Source organism: Rattus norvegicus, chromosome 6, assembly GCF_021556685.1.
Source record: "Rattus norvegicus strain SHRSP/BbbUtx chromosome 6, alternate assembly SHRSP_T2T, whole genome shotgun sequence".
NCBI classification, from domain to species: Eukaryota; Metazoa; Chordata; class Mammalia; order Rodentia; family Muridae; genus Rattus; species Rattus norvegicus.
Genome location: NC_141539.1, coordinates 123,326,864 through 123,349,660, shown reverse-complemented (window position 1 = coordinate 123,349,660; position 22,797 = coordinate 123,326,864). Strand labels below are relative to the sequence as shown.

Genomic DNA, 22,797 nt, shown 5'->3' with positions numbered 1-22,797 from the left:
ATCAACTCCACTGAATTCACTGTGAAATGAATATCTGAACACACACACTCAGTGACATATCATAAACAAACATATATTTTCTAACCCTTCCATTTCATTTTACCCAAATTTTCCAATCATTGTCAGAGAAAATGAGCCCCCCTCTAAAACACTGATGGATTTTAACTGACAGTTCATTGTCATGTCTGTGAAAACCAAATGAGACTGGTATTAACTGACTCAACTGACTCACCTCCACCAGCAACAATGAAGTAACAATTATTGGAGTAACAGTGGTGTCTGCTGACCATCCTATATTATCTTCTGTCCTTTAATCATGAAGGGAGGATCAAGGTACAGGCAGCTGGAATGGCAATCTCAGTTGCAAACTGAATCTTAACTATTCCTTAGATAACTGCGCTCTCAATCTGTGAATTGAGACCCCCTTGGGGGGGGGTCACATGTCAGATACCCTGCATATCGAATACTTATATTATGATTCCTAACAGTAGCAAAATTACAGTTGTAAAGTAGCAATGAAATAATTTTATAGTTGGGGGTTACCCCAACATGAGGGACTGTATTAAAGGGTCATAGCGTAGGGAGGTTGAGAACCATGGCCCTAATAGTAGCATAATTCCAGGAGAATATCTTTGTTTTTTTCAACTTTCATGTCAATCTAAGCTCAGAAAAGTCAAGCAAATAACAGAATTTCTTCCAGATTTTTGGTTTGAAAAATCTCAAATTAAATTATTCAGCAATTAAAGGAAAAGTTGTCCACTGGATGGCAGACACATTTTCATATGTTTTTAAATTAAAAGCTAGTTACATCATCATCATCTTTCCCTTTCCTCCCTCAAGCTTCTCCTAAGTACCCTCCCTCTAACTCCTGTGTCCTCCCTCACCCTCAAATCGAGAGCCTCTTCTACACACACACACACACACACACACACACACACACACACACACACACAGAGAGAGAGAGAGAGAGAGAGAGAGAGAGAGAGAGAGAGAGAGAGAGAGAGAGAGAGATGGAAATACAACTTGTTAAGTTTACTTTTACTGTTTGTGGTTGCAGGGCTGTCCGCCTTGTATGGAAACCAGTCATGGTGCTCATTCTTGGTAGAGGCTAATTCTCCCTCTTGCTCGGCAGTCACCGCTTTGTAGCTTTCAGTCCAAGGGGTTTTACCCTGTGAGATTTCCCTACCTTTTCATTAGCGTGCGTGTCTACTAGTCTTGCCACTTTTTCTTTACTTCTTGTTTATGCAGTCATTTCTTTTTTTTTTTTTTTATTAACTTGAGTATTTCTTATTTACATTTCGAGTGTTATTCCCTTTCCCGGTTTCCTGGCAAACATCCCCCTAACCCCTCCCACTCCTCTTCTTTATGGGTGTTCCCCTCCCCATCCTCCCCCCATTGCCGCCCTCCCCACAACGTTCACTGGGGGTTCAGTCTTAGCAGGACCCAGGGCTTCCCCTTCCACTGGTGATCTTACTAGGATATTCAATGCTACCTATGAGGTCAGAGTCCAGGGTCAGTCCATGTATAGTCTTTAGGTAGTGGCTTAGTCCCTGGAAGCTCTGGTTGCTTGGCATTGTTGTTCATATGGGGTCTCGAGCCCCTTCAAGCTCTTCCAGTTCTTTCTCTGATTCCTTCAACGGGGGTCCTGTTCTCAGTTCAGTGGTCTGCTGCTGCATTCACCTCTGTATTTGCTGCTTTCTGGCTGTGTCTCTCAGGAGAGATCCACATCCGGCTCCCTTCTGCCTGCACTTCCCTATGCAGTCATTTCTATGAGAGACTTTCTTTCCTCCCTACCTCCCTTTCTCCCTCTTCCTTTCCCTCCCTTCCTCTTTCCTTCCCTCCCTCCCTCCCTCCCTCCCTCCCTCCCTCCCTTCCTTCCTCCCTTCCTTCCTTCCTTCCTTCCTCCCTCCCTCCTTCCCCCCTCTCTTTCTTTCTTTCTTTTCTTTCTTTCTTTCTTTCTTTCTTTCTTTCTTTCTTTCTTTCTTTCTTTCTTTCCTTTCTCTCTTTCCTTTCTCTCTCTCTCTCTCTCTCTCTCTCTCTCTCTCTCTCTCTTTCTTTTTTTCTTAGAGAACTCCCTACTTTTCTGGTTCTTACAGTATTCCTACCCTCTACCTTGTTGTTCTTTGAGCCACAAATGCAGGATCTATGATATAAATGTCTACCTTAGGGCTGTGCTACCCGTGATCCATTGATCTTTCCATTGTGTCCAATTTTGATTTTCTGTGGTAGTCTCTGTTTGCTGTAGAGAAAAGCTCTTTGATCAGGGATGGTAGTTGCCTATAGGTGGATATAAAGTTGAGATTTAGAATGTAGTGGGGGATTGTGCTGAACCAGGGACGTGGTAATTGTGCATTCTTTTCTCAGCCATGAACTCACTAGCCACAGGTACCCGGCTTGGTTTCCAGGCATGATTTCCTTTCTGCTGAGTAGGTCGTAAGTTCAATTAGACAGTTGTTGGTTATCATCCACATGTGCGTGCTACTTCCCGAACCTTTGTAGATGTGTTGCTAGGCTGGCTTTTTCTGTAGTTCATAGATGCTGTATCTGAGTGGGATATTCATTGCTTACCTCCTCTGGCAGCTTATGTAGTACTTTCTGAGGCCAGGGAAGCTAGACTTCAGGAAGCAGTCTTTAGAGTCAGATCTACTTCAAATCATCTGATTCCTGTATTCAAAGTATGCAGTGTCTTTTTTTTATTGAATATTTTCTTTATTTACATTTCAATTGTTATCCTCTCTCCAGGTTTCCCCTCCTGAAACCCCCTATCCCAACCCCATCCCCCGCTTCTATGAGATGCTCTCCCACCCATTCCCTCTGGCCTCCCTACTCTGGCATTCCTCTACACTGGTACATCAAGCCTTCACAGGACCAAGGACCTCTCCTCCCATTGATGCTGACAAGGCCATTCTCTGATACATATGCAGCTAGAGCCACAGGCTGCTCCATGTGTACGCTTCGGTTGGTGGTTCAGTTCCTGGGAGTATGCAGTGTCTTTGACAATGGGGGCTTAGGGGTTGGGGATTTAGCTCAGTGGTAGAGCACTTGCCTAGCAAGCGCAAGGCCCTGGGTTCGGTCCCCAGCTCCGAAAAAAAGAAAAAAAAAACAAAAACAAAACAAACAAAACAAAAAAAAAACAATGGGGGCTTACCTTCAACCTCTGAGAGGCAACTGAGAGTGGTAACTGTAGTCTTTATTGTTTGTGGGTTGATCACACTATCCTGACTGGCCATTTGAAAGATTACTTATCACCAGGCAAAATTATTACACACCATAGAGGAGCTAATAGTCAGAGAAGTTCTGCCCGTGCTTGTCCTAATTTCTGCCTACATCATACATATGTATGATACTGAAAGGGAGCAGTAATTGAGAACAGACTGTAGGAAGTACAGTGAAGAAAATAAAACTGAGAGTTGCAAGATGAGTAACAGGAAGGAGATCGTTGCCCTCATTTGTAATGAGAGACCATTCTGGAAAGCCCAGAAACTAAAATGCATAGTGCTTTAGACCCACCCATCTTCCTGTAATCTACTTTGATAAAGGGTGCCACCATTTAGCCCATAATATATCCAGGATCCAGTGTGTGTGTTTGAACGTTCCTTCCACTTTACAACGACCCCCTAAGATCTTACTCCTTTCTCTTCTCCTTTCTATTCACTTCCTGTAGGATTCTCTGGCTTTGGTCCATCTGTTGCTTCACTTAGAACTCTTGGCTGCAGTCATGTTTGAAACTATGAAGAATTTTAAAGGAGTAATCTAGGTAATTTTCTCTTGTACACCACATGCTAGGGCTGCTTAAATTATGGACTGAGCATTGTTGAAGAAATAAATAGGAAGATCTTGCCACTGGCATGCTGCCATCTCTAGGCAGGTGGGCCTGGGCTATATAAATTGTAGCTGAGCAAGGGAGAGGGAGCAAGGTAGTAAGCAGCATTCCTCTGTGTCTTCTATTCCTCTGTGTCCTGAATCCAGGATCTTGCCTTGAGTTCCCTCCTTGACATACATCAAGCAGGCTATAACCTGGAAGCAAAAATAAGCCTTTCCTCTTCCAAGATTATTTTGGTCAGTGTTTTATTATAGCAGTAGAGAAAGGAACTAGGCCGGATGGTTGCATGATGTTAGCCTTGCTATCAATAGTCTTCAATAGACATCCAAGGATGTAAAAGCCATCATCTTGACTTCTATTAGACTCAGGTGCACAGTAATAGTAGGTGTGGGTTCCATCTGGGTACCAGTCTTTAATATTTGATGGAGTGGAGTGTCCTCATTTAATATAGCCAACTCGGAGGGATTTTAAATGAGAATTTTCCACATTTACATTCCCACGAAGGGCTGTGTCAGGGCTGTTACCATCCTGCTTGTTCTGTTTATTCAGCATGAATGTCTGAAACATGCTGTTGTTCTGCTGGCTTTTATCAGATATGCGGTCCCACGGTCCCACAGGGAATATCTTCATTATTAACATAATAAGAAGGAAGCCGGCTGCTTGTGAAAACAGCATATTTTCAGAAGTTGGCCTGTGTTACAGACTGCCTGCTAATTAGAACCCAGCTACCAATGGCAGGGTATCAGAGGACAAAGCAATATACATGAATACAGCAGAGTGTTGTGACAGCAGCTGGGTAGCCTGCTCAATTCAGAGTTTTCTAGCAAAATAAGAGATACCAGGGAGGTGGGACCTAACAAACAAGGAACCTCCTATTCATGGGTTATATATTTGTGTTCAGCCCTGAATGGAGACTATGCTGTGACTATCTGTTCATGAATGAAGCCTGAGGTACACCCCCCTCAGCCGTCTCAAAGAGGCCAGGAAAGGGCTGTGAGAAGAAAAAGAATTCTTTTTTTTCTGGATTATCCTTAAGATTTTCATACCAGGGATTGAAAACCATGATGTATAACACTACAAAGGCTCACATAGTTCCCAGGTGTATAAATGAACAGGATTAGCCTGCTTCTCATCCATACTTGATTCTGCTTTTCACTCCAGAGATAAACACATGTATCAGGGTTGGCGGGCTAGATGCCCTCTACCCACAAACACAGATGAGATGATTCTTTCTAAAACTGTGCCTGAATAGGATCACACTGTCTATATAGCTTTCTTCATGTGCTGTTTCTTGAACGATCTCTCCCTGTCATGAAATGGTGTCCACGAATTCCCTAAATATGTCCTTATCCCTGGAGCCCATGGATGCTAGCTGATAGGTCAAAGGCACTTTGTAGGTGTGATTAAATTGAGATGGGGTGTGTGGGTGAACTCCAGGGAGCTGCAGTAGTCATTATACAAAAAACACAGGAGAAACTGAAACTGATGTGAGGGAGAGAAGAAATGTGACCACAGAATTGGAGACTATAATGATGTGGCCAGAAGCTAGGGAGTATCAACAACCACTAGAAGCTAATAGAAAACTGAATATGTGGGGCTAAAGTCGAGAAAAGCCTAGAGTCAAGTGGCTAAGCTTGGTGGTTATCTTTATGTCTGGGAAGAGAAAACTTCAGTGGAAGGAATCCTCCTCTGAACTGGCCTGAGGACATGTGTATGGGGCATTTTTCTTTATTGCTCATTGATAGAGGATGGTCTTGCCCACTGTGGGCAGAGCCACTCCTGGACATGGAGCCCTCAGTGGTACAGGGCAGGTAGCTGAGCAAGCCAGAGAATGCAAGCCAGTAAGCGGCATTCCTTTGTGGTCTCTACTTTAGTTCTCTCCCTTGAGTTCTGACCTTTGTTTCCCAGGATGATGAAATAGAACCACAAGCTGAAGTAATTAATGCCTTTCCTCTCCTCTTTGCTTTTGGTTTGTCTTTTATCCCAGCAAGAAAAAAACAAACTAGAACAGTCATCTAGGTGACGTAAGCTTTCCCTGAATCAGTAACATTCTATTTCAAGGCTTGGTAAACTATGGCCTATGAGCCAAATCAGACCTGGTGTCTGCTTCTGTACAGCAGACGTGCTGAAAGTGGTGAAGTAGTGAGCATTGTAATTTGCCTGATTGGAGAGAGCTCTGCGTTTGAATCCTAATTAAGTAAAATGCTCTCTCCAAATAGAAGAATTCCATTCTCTTCCTAATAGACCTGTATTACAAATATTTCAGCTAAAGATTATTATCACCCCAGTTGGTGTCCATTGTTGGCTAAATGTAGTTAGATTTCTACAATAGCTCTCTAAATATGTACGCTTAGTATTCACAATAAGCAACAATACAAGGTAGTGTGTATACATGGACCACTGGTGAACATTTTTATGCATTTACATAGGCATGTGTGTGTGTGTGTGTGTGTGTGTGTGTGTGTGTGTGTGTGGTGCACACGCATGAATATTGTAGCATGCCTCTGGGGGCCAAAGGACAACTTTCAGTAGTTGGATCTTTTCTTCTCCCATTGAACCCAGATGACCCATCTTGATGGCAAGCACTTCTATCCATGTAGTCATCTTCCTGGCCCCACCTTTTCTTTTTGGATGCACATGTCTTTCCAGTAGAGGGAGCCAATGGGAGAATAACTAGTGTTAATGGGGCTACAGGAATTCTTCAACTAGCTGTTCTGCATTGTGCCTTTGAGTAACCAGAAGGAAAAGATAAGAAAACTGGGGATTCTTACATCGCTTAGTAGCTTTGGGAACTACTCTATCTACTATCAATTCCAGTTTGCTGAATCAACAAATTGCTTAGAGTGCGCAGGCCCATTTTTGGAGAGGGTTTTAAATCAGGGACAAGAGCCATTTGAATCTGAACCTGTTTGATGATTCTGGGTCAATTTTAAGGGCAACCTAACTTTTCATTGTGTAATTCCACTTCAGTGAACTTGCTAGGATAAGACTTACCCTCTAAACTAAGAGGGCACATGAATTCTTTTCTGAAGGAGAGAGAATCTTAGCATTTCCTCAAAGCCTTGAGCTAAAACAAGTGCTGTGCATGTTTAGAAATTGATAGAGTTAATACCTCACACATGTATAGCTGTGATCTTTCTGAAACATCTATATGATTATAGATACCTTGTTCTGTTGGCATAGGAAGGGTTAAAATTTTAGATCCTATAGAAATCTAAATAAATGATTCTAAATTTTTGCTTGACTTAGGATAATATCCATTAAGATATGAAAAGATCCTCACCAATTGCAGAGCACTAGACTAAACTTGATAATTCGGCATACCAGCACTTTGACACCGTGATTTCGCCAGTGAAATTGGTATAACAAGGCTGCCTATAGGCTGCCTATAGCCCAAAGGCAATAGTTCATGTATGTTATTTAATGTCCTTACTAATTCAAACTGTTTCCTAGAAACAGATTATTGCTCTTATTTCTTTAAGATTCCAGTTGATAGACTTAGTATTTTTTATGCTGTTGTTGGGGTAAATCATCAGTGTGTATACATGGACCACACTACCTCTGGTGACCCTAAGGCCCTTGTCATTTTTAACCCAAGCATTTTATCAGGGCTTGGGAACTCTGACATTTCACTGAAATTCTGTTCTCATTCAGTATGTAGATGCTCTGTTGCTGTGGTCTCCCAAAAGAATCAGAATCTGGCTGCCTCCCTTCTCTGTTTATAGCAGTTCACACATAAAGGTCATAAGTTTCTGATGGAAAAGACTTCAGCTTTTAAGGGAAAAGGTCCACTATTTAGGACATGATCTGATTGCTAAAGGGATTTCTCTCCCATCTGAGATAACAAAGGCTGCTCCAAGTTTCCTGTAGCCTGAAGCTGAACGACAATCATGAGATTTTTCTCACACTTGTGGGATACTGTGTATTGGTTTCCACATCTTCTGTAATCGTTTTGCCCTTGTACATACCACCTTTGAAAACAGCACCAGACTAAATTTATCTTCATTGGGAATATTGTCATGAGCAGGATTCCCTCTTCTTGGCTAAGATAATTTTTTTCTACTGGTTCCGAAGTCTAGAAAATAAAGCATTGAGGTGTATTATTAATATACAACAGCATAAAAAATACTAAGTCAGCTCCCAGGGACGACTTCTTCCTAATTCTGTCCATGGCTTCCTTCTCTTAAGCTCTCTTCCTCTTCTAATAAAGCTATGAAGCCCATCATGAAGACATCATTCTCTTGACCCCATGTAACCCTAAATACTTCTAAATCCCCTGCCTCAAAATGCAATAATATTGGGGATTATGTCTTCAGTGAATTTTTGAAAGATGCAGTTAAATCAATATCAACCCCCTTCCCACTTTGATTTACAAATATGTAAATCAGTGTGCATAAGTGCATACATGTTTGTATTTATACACAGTCATGTGCTAGCTAGTAACATCTTGGTTAATGCTGGGGTACATGTGCTGTGTATTTCTTTACATATGAATTAGAACATTTCCTGCTACAGTAAAGAACAAGCCTCCCAAGACTCTGCTAACAAAACTCATCATGTACAGAAATCTGATGTAATACAAGATTCAGGAAGCACAGAAAGTTAAAAGACTCAAGAGGCCACTCCCTGAGGTTGTAGAAGCAGGAAATTGTTGCTGTCGAGGAGGACATCTTGGAGTTATCAGTGGATTTAGTAGGAAGTTCCTGAGATAAAGCTCATCAGTCGTCCATGTTAGAGTGGGAGTTTTATGATACAGCTGATTTTTCTTTTGTTTTCCTAAAAATAGAGTTATTTTTATAGTCTTTTCTTCCACACTATATCCTGATTATAGTATCCCCTTCTTTATTCCTCTCAGTTTATTTCTACCTCCCCTCCCCTTGGGACCTAATCCCTTTCTGTTTCTCATGAGAGAAGAACAGACTTTTACTAGATAATAACCAAACACAAAAAATAAAATATAAGATGAAATAAAAACTTTTATATAGATGTTGGACATGGCAACCCAATAGGAGGAAAAGAGTCCAAAAACTAGGCAAAAAGTCAGAGACCTGTTCATTTTCATAGTTCCATAAAAACACTAATCTAATAGCTCTAAAATATGCACAGAAGACTGTAGGGGGATCATCTTGTGCACTCTGTATTCAGGCGCTGATTTCTGTGCCCAGAGATGTGATTACAGTCCAGATGTTGACACTGGCATGATTATTAAACATCTCTTATATTATCAATGTCGTGTAGAGAATGTTCTCCAATTATCTCTGAGTGGTTAATAAAGAGCTGATTGGTTTATGGCTGGGCAGGATAAAACAGAGGAGGCAAAACATCCAAGCCCAGTAAGGGAGTCCCAAAGAGACGAGAGAGAGAGAGAGAGAGAGAGAGAGAGAGAGAGAGAGAGAGAGAGAGAGAGAGAGATGGGAGGAGAGAAGAACGTGTGGAGAGACCATATGGATGGACCAGGAGGATTCGCCATGCGGTCACAATGAGAGATCAGCCATGGGGATACACATACATATGGACCAGAATAATCCAGAGCAAGACTCAGATGCAGGTAAAGGACCATGTGACTGGCTATTTGTAGCTTAGTTGGGTTAGAATAGCTCAGAACCTGCCCAACATATTGCCAGAAGCTTGTTCTTAATAAAAATACCAGCTCTCTGTGTCATGTATGTATTCAGGAGCTAAAACTGGCTAGATCGGGGGCAAAAGGGACAAAGAAAGTACCCCAGAATTGCTTTTACAAGGACCTGATGCAGATCCAAGTGGTCTTTTGCTTGCTGCATCAGACTTTGTGAACTCACATGTGCCTTGTTAGGTGACTCACAGGGTTCTCATGGTGTCCTTCATTCTCTCTGCCTCTTACCTTATTGCCTCCTCTTCTGCAGGATTCCCTGAGCTCAGGGGGGGTGGTGGAGATTTTATGGAGACATCTGGTTTAGACTCTCTCTCTCTTCATGCATGTCTAACTGTGTGTCCCTTGCATCTATTCCTATCAGATGCAGCTGATTTTTAAGACACTGATACTCTGGTAAGTAACCTCTCTTTCGTACTCCTATAAGTACCCCCAATAAACTCACTGGTTCACCAAGGTAGAATTCTGTGACGCCATACCTTCAGTCTGGTGTCAGTGCCTTATCTGGGAATAAAGGGACAGATAGCTCTCAAAGAAAGGTTATTTATATATCTATATATTTAAATCTATCTATATCTGTATCTATCTCTCTATTTATATTGCCTAGTAGAAAATGCTCTTCTCCTAGTGATCTGTATAAGCAAACTTTTGATTAGCTGAAAATCAACTTTACAAATCCCTGGTTTTAGGACATTTTAGTCATTCCAAGTCTTAAACCATATTTGTTAATAAACACAACAATAAGACATTAAAGAGTTCTTGTCCAAGAGCAAGGAGAGAGGGCAAGTCTAGTGTATATTATAGCTGCAGTTACACCCAGTAGCAGAGGCACCTTATTTCAGAGCAGTAATAGAGAGAGAATATGGGTTCAGTTATCATCTGAGATGATTTCAGGACGTGAGTGTTTCTTGCAAAGTCTACATGATGTGGAGATTTTATGAAATTCTGGTCAACTTCAGCACAATTCAGCAACACCTGAGGAATTTCCCTTCTTGCCTTCATCTTAGTCTTTCTCTAAAATGCAATTTGATTCAGATGAATGCAGTTTTAGTTAAATAAATGCCATTTGTTAAACCTTGCTCCTTTATTTCCCTCACCCAGGCATGGTAAACACCACAGTAGCGCCAATGAGGCAGTGCGGCAGTAGACTCTGCACATTGATTAGTAAGTTGTTCCATTGGACTCTGCACATTGATTAGTAAGTTGTTCCATTGGATGATCCTGAGCCGCTGCTATTTGTTTATGGATCTTTTGGCAAAACTACAGAAGGAAAACTCCAAGGAGCATATTCCGTGACTACACAACAGAACCCAAAGGAAAAGATTGATTTCAGTCAGCTCAACCAGGCGAGCTTTGTGAGCTCAACTCATCTTGTCATATTGCTAAAAGGACAAATCAGTAAATATTTGTATGAGTGGCAAGCATGCCTTTGGAGTTTTTTTTTTTTTGTGGTTTTTAGCCCATGATGGTGACAGAGAGGGTTTTATGACAGTGAGCCATTTCCAAAAAATTAATCTCAAGCAGGTAAACTCTTTAATGCTGTCCTGTTCATGTTGTAAATTTTGTTTCTATTAAAGTTCAAACTTGCATTCATGGAACTGAGTGTGCATATCAACAAAATGCTAGGGTAAGTTATTGTGCTAAGATAACCAATAAGGCTATGCTATGATACACAGTTTGAATACATTTCATAGACTGATTCAGATGAAGTGACATAATCCTTTTATTCACTGATCAGTGCTATGTATGGAATTAAAACAAACAAGTACATCTCAAGGTGAAAAGTTACCACTGATAGTGGCCTTTGAACTCACTGTATTGAAGCTTTGTACAACTCACAAAATTATGAAAAATTATTGGTGAATTAATTATGGTAAAGTTGTTTCTTAACTAACATCTGATTAGTCAGGTTCAGAATCTTGGAAAAAATCATTACAATTTTAGGTAGTCCCTCTGTTCCTCCTGGCAGCACATTTGAACATCCATTTCATCATATCCATCTGCTCCCTTCCCTGGATTATCAGCGTGTTCTTTTCATTTCTGTGTCTGTTTGCAGGATGCACCGAGGCCATTCCATGAAAGGTGGCAGATTCCGCAAGCAAAAATAATTTTAGCAAAAGCATTTTTTTTACGAGGGATTCTTGAGGAAATTTCCAGTGAAGAGAGAGACCCATTTTCCTGGGCAATTTATAAACTGATTCAATGGGTGTTAAGATACAATGGCCTCATCATGAACATTGTCTTTACTACATTTAGTCTCTGGAAAAATGGACAGGAAATGATAATGTAAGAATAAAACCAACAAAGGCAATGAAATAAACTCATTGCCCAGATTTTGGACTGGTTTTTTAATAGCAATTGGGTTTATCCTCCATTTTAAAGGACCAACCGGTACTTTGTGAAATCATACCTGAAGATCATTCTGTTTAATGATCGAATATCCTGTATCTCCTGTACTTGAAATTTCTGACACTTCAAGGTCAAAATTAATTTTGCCAGGGCGTATTTACATCAAATAAAAGGAACTTGCATGACCCACCACCTGAGGATCAGATCTCTATGACCTGGATCTTTGAGACTGAGTCTTGTGGGAAAATGATACAAAAGAAGATTGCGTTTGATGTGAGGCCCCATGCCAAGTTTTCTTCATCATTTATATACTCTAGTAAAACTCTAGGACCTTGAGCTTTGGGTCTTATACTTTCAACTCAAGGGGGACCCTCCACACTTTTGGAACTGAATCCCAGTGGGGAATCTTAATTTACAGTTGACCATGGAGATCACTCCTCTGAATCAGATGCTCTCCTGAATACAGATGGTTTTCCCAAGGTCACAGGTCAAGATTCTCTTCTTCTCATCATGAAATCCCTGTTCTTTGATCCCTGTTTCTTCTTTCTAGTGTGAATGGTCTGATAATGAGAAATTAGAATGCCCTAGCAAAAGACTTTGTGGAGAATCTAACCAAATATTGGATTAACCATATGAAATCTAGCTCTTCCTATGGTATTAGAGACTTTTTAGTATGAGTTGTGACTGAGTTTACCAGAATCCTAAGTGTGATCATCTGCTTTTGACTTTACAGTTGGTTCTGACTATAAAATTAAGCTTTTACACCCACTTTTTTTTGTTTTGATCTAACACATTGATATACTGGGATGACCAGATCGACTTATGGTATTGAATGGAGACTAGGTAGCAAAGTGTGCTTAAATACAGATTTTTGCAAGGATGCTTACCTATCTATCCATTTTGGCAGAAGACCAATATGTAATAACTCAATATCATTTTTAGGAGGTGGTTAGAAAAACCAATGCCTCTGTTTCAACTAATTCTTCCATAAATAAAAAAAATCACTCTAGTGGGATTCTTGTATGAATCCCCCAAATATAATCTTTTTGCTCTCAACTACAACTCAAAGAATGGAGAATGAAAGGCTACAGAAGACTAGGAATTTTGATAGTGCCATTGGTGTTCTATAACCAGTGACAAGATTTGCATTAGTCCATACCCCTAAACCTACATTCTAGATCAAAAGAAGCTGACCCACAAATGCTAACCCTGCTGGATAGCTAACTTATACTAAGTCACTTCTCATGGGCTAAAGTTGAATATAAGTGAAATGATGATTAGAGATTTCCTTTTGACATTAGCCACTGTGACTGGTCCTACATCTCAGGCTATCACTACCAAATGCAAATCTAAATTTCCCCTTTCTCAAATAGCCTTAGAAGGATTATGATATACTACAGGGCCAAGAAGGACGAGTTTGTATATTTACATCTCTTCCTGGTGTCCCTAGACAGACACTTCTGATATGTAGAAATGTAGTTAACAGTTAAGTTGCATAAACCGGAATGGCTCCCCTCTGATGCATTCCTGGATTGTTTGATTTTCACTGGTTTGGTTCATGGGACCCTAGCTAAGCAGCGCATACAGTTCTTTTGTATCACCATCCTTTTAAACATCACTGTAATCTCCCCGGTGGATTGTATTGTCTCAAGAATCTTAATTGCATGTTCACAGCCACCAACGGCACACCAGATGGCTTCACTGTGATTAAAGAGACAAATGACAAATGAGGGAACAAGGAAAAAAAAAGATCGTTCTCCAATGAGCCGGATGTTGTGACTTTCATGTCTGTTCTGAGACAAACAGTCAAACTATGATGGCCACATGGAATATTGCTTACACATAGGCTTTTTCTAATCTCTCCTAAAAGGGTTAGTATAATTAAAAACAGCAAGAAAGCAAGAGATTGAGGGAGCAAGACTGAGAGAGAGGGATAGGAAACAGAGAGAGAGACAGACAGACAGAGACAGAGACAGAGACAGAAACAAAGACAGAGAGACAGAGGCAGAGAGAGACAGAGAGAGAGAGAGAGAAAGAGAGACAGAGAGACAGAGACATAGAGACAGAGAGACAGAGAGACAGGGAGAGAGAGAGACAGAGAGAGAGAGACAGAGACAGAGAGACAGAGAGACAGAGAGACAGAGAAACAGAAAGACAGAAACAGAGAGTTACCATCCAAGTGTGTTTTGTATTCATCCAGGTTGCTGCAACAGAGCATGTAGGTCCAGTCTCTATCAGAGTAAGACCTTGTTCGAGAAAGTTTTACCTGCAATAAAATTCAATTAACTTTCACTTGCTCATGTTTTCTTTGTTAATAATATTTAAAGTCAACTAATGAATTTTGGAGTCACTCTCCTGTATCATTTTTTTTCATTTAGTATATTACTCATGGTATAGCAGTAGGTAGAAACTATGCTAATAATTTGAATCAAATTTAGAAAGAATAGCTTTTCATCTGGAGTCAATGAAGAGAATGATAAGAAAAGAAGAGCTGTACAACCCATAACCTGATTTGCTAATGAAGAGGAGTGTCTGATATTAAGTTTGACTGCTAGTGGGGTCCTGCTAAGGAGTTCTAGAGGCCTTGGTTATAACCACTGTAGCAACCACCCACTGGAGGGTGTAGGTGCCTGGAAGCTGGTAGGCAGGATTGGCTAGTGGTAGGGTAGCCATGCATATCACTAGAGATCACTGCTGTTCAGGATAACTACTGAGAAGTAGAGAAACTTCTTGGAAAGCAAATATGGTGTCCTGCCACAGAATCTCTGGTAAGTGTATGGGTGGGTGGAATAAAATCATACTAGAATCAGAAAGAAACAAAACAAAACAAAACATAAAAACCAAACACTCTTCTTTATGACTTGTCAGCCAGTTACGAAGAAACAGAATCATGAAGGAGGTCCAAAAAACACTAGATTTAAAATGAAGAAATGTAGAAGATACTATTGAAGAAATGGAAACACCAGTCAAGGAAAATGTTAAATCTAAAAAGTTCCTGGCATAAAACATTCAGGAAATCTGGGACACTATGAGAAGACCAAACCTAGAAGAAGCAGAAGACTCCCAGGCCCAAGGCCCAGAAAATATTTTCAACAAAGTCACAGAAGGAAACCTCACCAACCTAATAAAGGGGTGCCTATAAACATTCAAGAAGCCTAGAGAACACCAAATAGATTGGGCCAGAAAAGAAAGTCCTCCCTCCACATAATGATCAAAGCATTAAATGTACAGAACAAAGCAAAAATATTAAAAGCTGCAAGGGAAAGGGCCAATTAACATATAAAGGAAGACCTATTGGAATTATACAACTTCCTGAGCAGAACACCAACATCTCAGGCACTAGAATCAGTAATTAATAAACGGAACCTCACGAAAGTGAAAATCTTCTATAACGCAAAGGACACTATCAACAGGAAAAAATGGCAGACTACAGAATGGGAAGAGATCTTCATCAACCCTACATCAAACAGAAGGTGAATATTCAAAATCTGTAAAGAACTCAAGGAATTAAACACAAACAACCCAAATAACCCCACTGGAAAAAAATGGGATGCAGAACTAAAAATTTCTCAACAAAGGAGTCTGTAATGGCTGAGAAGCACTTAAAGGAATATGCAACATCCTCTGTCATCAAGGAAATGCAAATCCAAAAGACTCTGAGATTCCCATTTGATTGATCTTATACCCATCAGAGTGGCTAAGATAAAAAACTCAAGCAACAGCACATGCTGGCAAGAATGTGGAGCAAGGGGAACACTCCTCCATTGCTGGTGGGAGTGCAGACTTGTACAACCACTTTTGAAATCAATCTGCTGGTTTCTCAGAAAAGTGGGAATTCTAACTCAAGACCCAGCTATACCACTCCTCCTATTTAAAAGACGATCCATCAAACCACAAGGACACAGGTTCCACAATGTTCATAGCAGCTTTATGCATAATTGACAGAAACTGGGAACAACACAGATGTCCCTCAACCAAAGAATAGATAAAGAAAATGTGGTAGTTTTACACAACGAAATACCACTCAGTTATTAAAAATAAAGACATCATGACATTTTTAGGCAAATGGATAGAACTACAAAACATAATCCTGAATGAGGTAACCCAGACCGAGAAAGACACAGATAGATGGTCTGTACTTACTTATAAGTGAATATTAGTCATAAAGTGCAGAGTACCCATGGTACAATCCACTGACCTGAAGAAACAACATAAGAAGAAAGGCCCAGAGAGGATGCTTGAATCTCACTCAGAAGGGGAAATAAAGTAGATATTGGAGGTGGATGAAGGGTGGAAACTGAGTGAGAGACAGGGTGCAGAGGGGAACAGGGATGGGGACCAGTTGTGGGGAGGTGGGGCGGGAGAGGGTTGGGGATAGAATGGAAATCTGTGGAGTGGCATCTCTGAGACTGAGCAGGAGACCTGGGATGGAGGCGAGGTGGGGGTGAGGGTAGTCCTGGAAATCTATGCAGGTGACTCTAGCTGAGACTCCTAGCAGCAGGGGATATGGAGCCTGAAATGGCCACTACTGAAGCTAGGCAGTACTTCCAGTGGAGGGATAAGGACATCAACCCATCCAAAATATCTTTAACCTGAAATTTGTCCTGCCTAAAAAAATGTCCAGAAACAAAAATGGAGCAGAGATTGAGGGAATGGCCAGCCAATGACTGACCCAACTTGATACCCTATAGGAGAGATCCAACCCCTGATACTATTAATGCTATTCTGCTATGCTTACAGACAGTAGCCTAGAACATGTCAACTGAAATGCTTTATCTAGCAGCTTACGGAAACAGAAGCAGAGGTCCACAGCTAAACATTAGACAGAGAGTCTTATAAGAGTGAGGGAAAGGACTGAAGGAACCAGAGGGGTCAAGGACAATATAAGAAGACCAACAGAGCCAACTAACCTGGGCCCATGGGGGCTCAAAGAGATTCAACCAACAACCAAAGAGCATACATGGACTGGACCTAGGTCCTTTACACATATGTAACAGATATGCAGATTAAAGTATTGTTGGATGCTGGACTTTGGGACATGTTTTTTTATATTCTATAATTTTGTTATTCTCATTTTAAATTATTATATTGCTAATGATCATTTTATATTGCTAGTGGTAGCCTTTTGAGTTGCAGAAGGGATTTTGTCCATGGTGTCCCTAGGATTTCACTTAACTATTTTCCTATTTGTAGACTGAAGCTGCTTCAAAGTTTTCTTTAGAATCAAATAAGTGCTTACATTATACATTGTTGCTGTTCTACTTAACACCAACAATAGCAATATACATGTACAGAGAAAATTCTGGAAGGTACATGACAAAATATGGTGTTTTCATCAGTGGGAGAGTTTAGACAATGTTTTTATTTTATTCCTAGTTGTTTAAGTTGCTTTCTTATAGGTGTGTGTTTTTTTTAAAGAATAATTAGAAGTACAAAATTAGTTTCAATGCTGAAAATGCAGTTTAATTGACTATGAATACTGTCCCTGAGCATCTTTTTGGATGCTCAGATATTCCTATGACACAGTCTTTCAGCTTTCTTGTAAGGACCAGCAAATGGAAACTGCATTGTGGGGTCCCATCAACACCATAGGGGTGCTCTTTTGCTGCCTGGTCTTCTGATCATGTGTGTGGATTACACAGAAAGCTTTCTTCTGGTTGAGACATCATCCCAGGCATTCCTGGTGTGAGAAGGGCTGGCTTGTTTCACCTTCTCTCAGTCACAGGGCACGCAGACAGCAGGGGTAGAGGGGATGTGTTTGCCTGTTTGGTTTCAGTCCTGAGAATTGGTATCTGAGAAGTGAGCTGTGAGAGAAGGAAGAACACCCTGGGCCAGCTCACACCAGATACATGGGACTGGACACCTGAAAATTCTGTCTCTAAACTGAGCATAATATTTTTCCTTTTATTGAAGATAGATTTTTTTCTCATAGTAATATGTTTTGATTACAGTTCCCTCTCTGCTACTCCTCCCGGTACCTCTCCACCTCTCCTCCCATTTGGATCGACCCCTGACCTGCTTATCATTAGAAAATAAACAGGCTTCTAAAGGATAATAATAAAATATACTTACACAAAACAAAAACTAACACATCAAAATAGGACAAAACAAATAGAGGGAAAGAGGCCAATAGAAGGCAAAAGAAGCAGAGACCCATTTGTTTCTATATCCAGAAATCCCTAAAAAGCATGGAACTGGAAGCAAAGGACCTATAGGGAAAAAAGAGAAAAGAAAAATATATAAATAAAATAAAAATAATATGATAAAATAAATGTCTATTTATGATCATTATGATAATGTCTGTTAAAAGAAGAAGGAAGGAAGGAGAAGGGAAAGGAAAGGAAAGGAAGGAAAAGAAAAAAGAAAAGGAAAGGAAGGAAAGGGAAGGGTAGGGAAGGGAAGGGAAAGGAAATGAAAGAAAAAAGAAAAGGAAAGGAAAGGAAAAAGGGAAAGCCCTGATACAGCATACAATAAGGACCATCCAAAGATGTCATTTGCATTTACTTCCTGTTGGCCATCTACTGCTGAACACTCAGCCTACCTGTAGGAGTAGTTTGTTTCCCCGACTAGGAATCCCTTGGAGAAAACTAAATTTTTAATTATAGATGTTTATCAACTGGAGATAGTTTCTGGATTAGGGATTGGGGTGGGTGTCCATTTCTCCTTTCAGCCCTAGGATCCCATCTGGTATAGGCCTGTGTAGGCCCTGTGCCTGCTGCCTTAGTTATCCATGAGCTAACATGTGCATCAATGCTGTTGGCTTAGCAGGACTTGTTTCCTTGGTGTGCTTCATCCCCTGGGACTCTTATACTCTTTCTGACTCTTCTTCCATGAGGTTTCCTGAGCCCCAAGGGGGTGGGAGTTGATGGAGTTATCCCATTTATTGATAAGTGTTTCAAAGTCTCTCACTTTCTACACAATGTCTAGCTGTGTATCTCTTTATTTCTGCCTACCTGCGGTAGAAAGCCCCTCTAATAATGATGGTTGAGCGAGGCTCTGATCTAGATGTATGGCAGAATGTCACCAAGTGTCATCTTACTATTATTTTTGTTTATTGGTTTGTTTTTGAACAATGGTATTGGGTTTTACCCTAAATCCCTGGACTATCTGGTTTCAGGTTCTTGGTTATCCAAGCTGTATCCTGTATGGGCTCTAAATGGCCTTAAGTCAAATCAGGTAATTTTTGGTAACTCACACAGACTTTGTGACCCCATTGACATAGCATATCTTGCAGGCAGAATACAATTATAGATTCAAGGGTTTGTGGCTAGGTTTGTATTTACATGTCTCCGTTGGTATCATGTTGAGGGCCTTCCTATACCAAAGGCTCCAGCATGTTGGGGTGAAGGCTCTTTATAGGCACAAAATTAACTTCTCCACGTTCAGTGAGTGGTATAGGTGTTGTCTTCAGCAATGGTGCCTTGCTGTGAGTTTGCGATGAGTAACCTAGAGTCTTGGCAACAGCCTGTGCTGTTTGGGGGTTCCCATGGGGCCACTTTGGCCAACAACTTTATTATATGAACCCAAACCCTAGTGAAAGAGATGTCTAGTCTTGGCTCTGTCTCCCCATTATTTGGTGATTCCACTTAGACCACTATAGTGATCTGAATAAGAATGGCCCCTATAGACTCATATATTTGGATGCTTAGTCTATAGGGATAGAACTGTTGGAAATGATTACAAGAATTTGAAAGTGTAGCCTCGTTAAGAGTAGGCGTGAATTTGTTAGAGGTAGAGTGCCACTGGGGATGGGCCTTGAGGTTTCAAAATCTCATGTCTGGTCCAGGCTCTCTCTATCTTTGCCTATGGTTTAGGATGTAGCTCTCAGTTACTGCTCCAGTGCCTGACTGAATGCTACTAAGCTCCCTGCCATGATGATAATGGAATAAATCTCTGAAACTGTAAACAAACCTCCAATTAGATGCTTTCTCTTATAATAGGTGCCTTGGTCATGGTGTCCCTTTACAGCAATAAAATAGTGACTAAGATAATTTCTTTATATTTGTATATATTTAAGGAAGCACCTAATGTATTAGGTTTCCATATGGCACTTAATTCCATCTTTTTCTCCTTCTCCCTCTCTGTCTCTGTCTCTTTGTCTCTCTGTTTCTCCCTCTCTGTATTCTCTTTCCCCTGTATTTTTCCCTTCTCCTTTAGACACTCCTGTTCCATTCTTTTCATTCATTCATAACTATTTATCCCACTTCCCTTTCCTAAGGAGACTTGTGTATTGGCCACTAGTTTCTTATTCTGTAGTTCTACAGATTGTAACTCAGTTATCATTGACTTTACAGCTATTGTCCTTTTTAGGCAAATACATACCATATTTGTTTTTCTGGGTCTGGGTTACTGCACTCAGGATTTTTTTCTATTTCCATTCGTTTGCATGAGAATTTCATTTTATTGATTGCTACGTAATATTCCATTGTGTAACTGTACCAAATTTTCTGCATTCCTTCTTCAGTCGAGGGACATCTTTGTTGATTTCAATTTCTAACTATTACAAATAGAGCAGCAATGGCCATGGTTGAGCAAGTGTCTCTGTGGTAGGATAGAACATTCTTGGGTATATGCGCAAGGGTAGGATAGCTTGATCCTGAGGTAGATCCTTCTTCCTGAGGAACCACCACACTGATTTTCATAGTGGTTGTGTAAGTTTGTACTCCCATCAGGAAAGGATAAGTGCTCACCTTACTCCACATCCTTGCCAGCATGAGCTATCACTTTTTTATTGATCTGAGCCATTCTGACAGGTAGAACACGAACTCTCAAAGTAGTTTTGACTTGCAATTGCCTGATAGCTAAGGTTGTGGAAAATTTCTTTAAATGTTTCTCAGCCATTTAAGTTTTCTCTTCTGAGAATTCTATTTAGATCAGTAACCTTATCTTTTTTTTATTGGATTATTTGTTTTCTTGGTATCTAGTATTTTTAAACTTCTTTATATATTTTGGATATGGATATTAGTCTTCTATCAGATGTGTGGTTGATATAAATCTTTACCTTTCTGTAGATTGCTATTTTGTCCCAATGAGGTGTCCTTTGCTATGCAAAAGGTTTTCAGTTTCATGAGGTCTCATTTTATTAATTGTTAATCTTAGTTTCTATGCTAATAGCGTTCTATTCAGAGTCTTTTCTCAGGTCAATGAGTGCGAAACTATTCCCTACTTTCTTTTCTATCAAGTTCAGTATATATGGTTTTATATTGAGGCCTTTGATCCATTTGGAACTAAGTTTTGTTCAGGGTGATAAGTATAGATCTATTTAGATTCTTCTACATGCAACTGCCCAGTTTGAACAATAATATGTTTCCAGTCTTTGTTTTTGGCTTTTCAATGAAAAATCAGGTGTCCATAAGTATGTGGATTTATATCTGGGTCTTAATTTTATTTTATTAATCAATGCATATGTTTCTGTATCAATACTCTGCTATTTTTTATCACTATATCAGGTGCAGCTGGGGATGGGATTTGGAGAAAAAAAGGAAGAGTTAAGATTTGAAGCTAACCTCCCTGCTTTTTCAGTTAGCCTACTTGCTCCCGACTCCCGATATACCCCTGTATTGGCCTTTGAGTTCCTAGTGAGTGACTACTAGAGTTGGAGACTGAGATAAGCAATGAACAGAGGATGGCAGAATTAGAGAAGGAGGTCTATCTGAGCTTTTAAAGATGGAGGTCAGAGAGGAAGGAGAGATGGCAGCAAGTGTTCTCAAGCATTCTGCTAAAGAACTGTGAATGAAACTCCTCTGGGGATTGGATTCGGAGTGGTGGTGGTTGTGGGATAGTGAAGATCTGCAGTTAGCTTACCTGTTTCCATGACTGGACTGACCTGTGGGTTCTCAGGAAATGACTGTGAGTTTTTTTAAAGCTTCTGACATGAAGGTTTGGTGTATAGATTTAATGTTCTAACAGAAACTCTTCAGATTCTAGAGGTAGACTCTATTTTGTGACAAGCTACAATAAAAACTCAAAATTAGGGCAGAGCCTGTATGACAAGCTTTGTTTCCATGACACTTTAGAACCTTCCCAGGGTTGGATGTTGAGAAGCCAGGCTGTATGCATGTGAATACCGATAACCATAATCAGAGAAGACTCAGCAGGCCTTCGTCCTGGGTCATGTGCCTTTCTAGGTGAGCATGGAACTCCAGTGCTTCTGGGATTGCCCTGTTGCTGGTGAGTTGTGCTTCATTTCTCCCTTAGAGAGACTACATGTGACATTCAGGGAAAGAGCAGCCAGCTCTTCAAATGGTGGCAGGAAAACAGACCACAGCGGGGAAGACAACAAAGACCACAATGACCGGGGATAAAAAATAGCAGCTTTAGCTAATACAGGCGAATAATAACTGTCATTTGAAAATAGCATGATGCAGCCTTCAGCCTTCTGTTGCTTTCTTGGTCCTGCGAATGGTCCTTTCTATGGAGCTTCCTGGATGGATTCCTATAACAACAGTGGTGTCATTGCTGGGTAAGACTGGCCTTTAGCCTGCCCATCACAGTCTTTGTTCCAGAAGCATTTTGCCAAAGAAAGAGGAAGGATGAAAAGCACTTAAGGAGAGAGCATCCTCCCTTTCTGACTTCTCTTTGTTTTCTTTAGCTTTCTCTCAAGTGGGGTCATACTGACCACTTGTTACTATCCGACACAGGAAGCCAGCAGAGGATTAAAGGCATCTCATGTTTATTTTAGAGCAGAAACTCTGGGAGTCCGATGACTTTAGAGAAGGCTGCTCCTATTCCTCTGTAGCTCCCAAACCCAACAGTTTACCCATCACTTTTACATAAACTATGAAATGCACTGAAATTTGCAAACCCAGCTAGGCTTGGCATTTGGAGTATGACTTAGAGGCAGCTTTTCTTGTGGACCTGACAGTAGGGTAGTGTGACATTAATAGTGATCATTCAATGGCAACTACTAGATTCACCAGTCTTTGAGGGGATATTTAGATTGGGTTAAACAAGATGGGAGCATCCTCCTGGCTTGTGTGGGGAACCATTCTCTGGG

The 22,797-nt window shown here is 40.6% G+C and overlaps 1 long non-coding RNA gene across 2 annotated transcripts in view; it reads left to right on the top strand.

The window, feature by feature from the left end:
* Positions 1–13,644, top strand: part of LOC120093266 (uncharacterized) — a 28,266-nt gene extending 14,622 nt beyond the window's left edge. The window contains exons 2-4 of one of the 2 annotated variants that reach the window (XR_015622539.1): positions 9,817–9,848; positions 10,554–10,616; positions 11,509–13,644. This is a non-coding gene — a long non-coding RNA (uncharacterized LOC120093266). The remainder of the gene's footprint in view (positions 1–9,816; positions 9,849–10,553; positions 10,617–11,508) is intronic. The other variant, XR_015622538.1, reaches the window with a different exon arrangement.
* Positions 13,645–22,797: the final 9,153 nt, after the last annotated feature.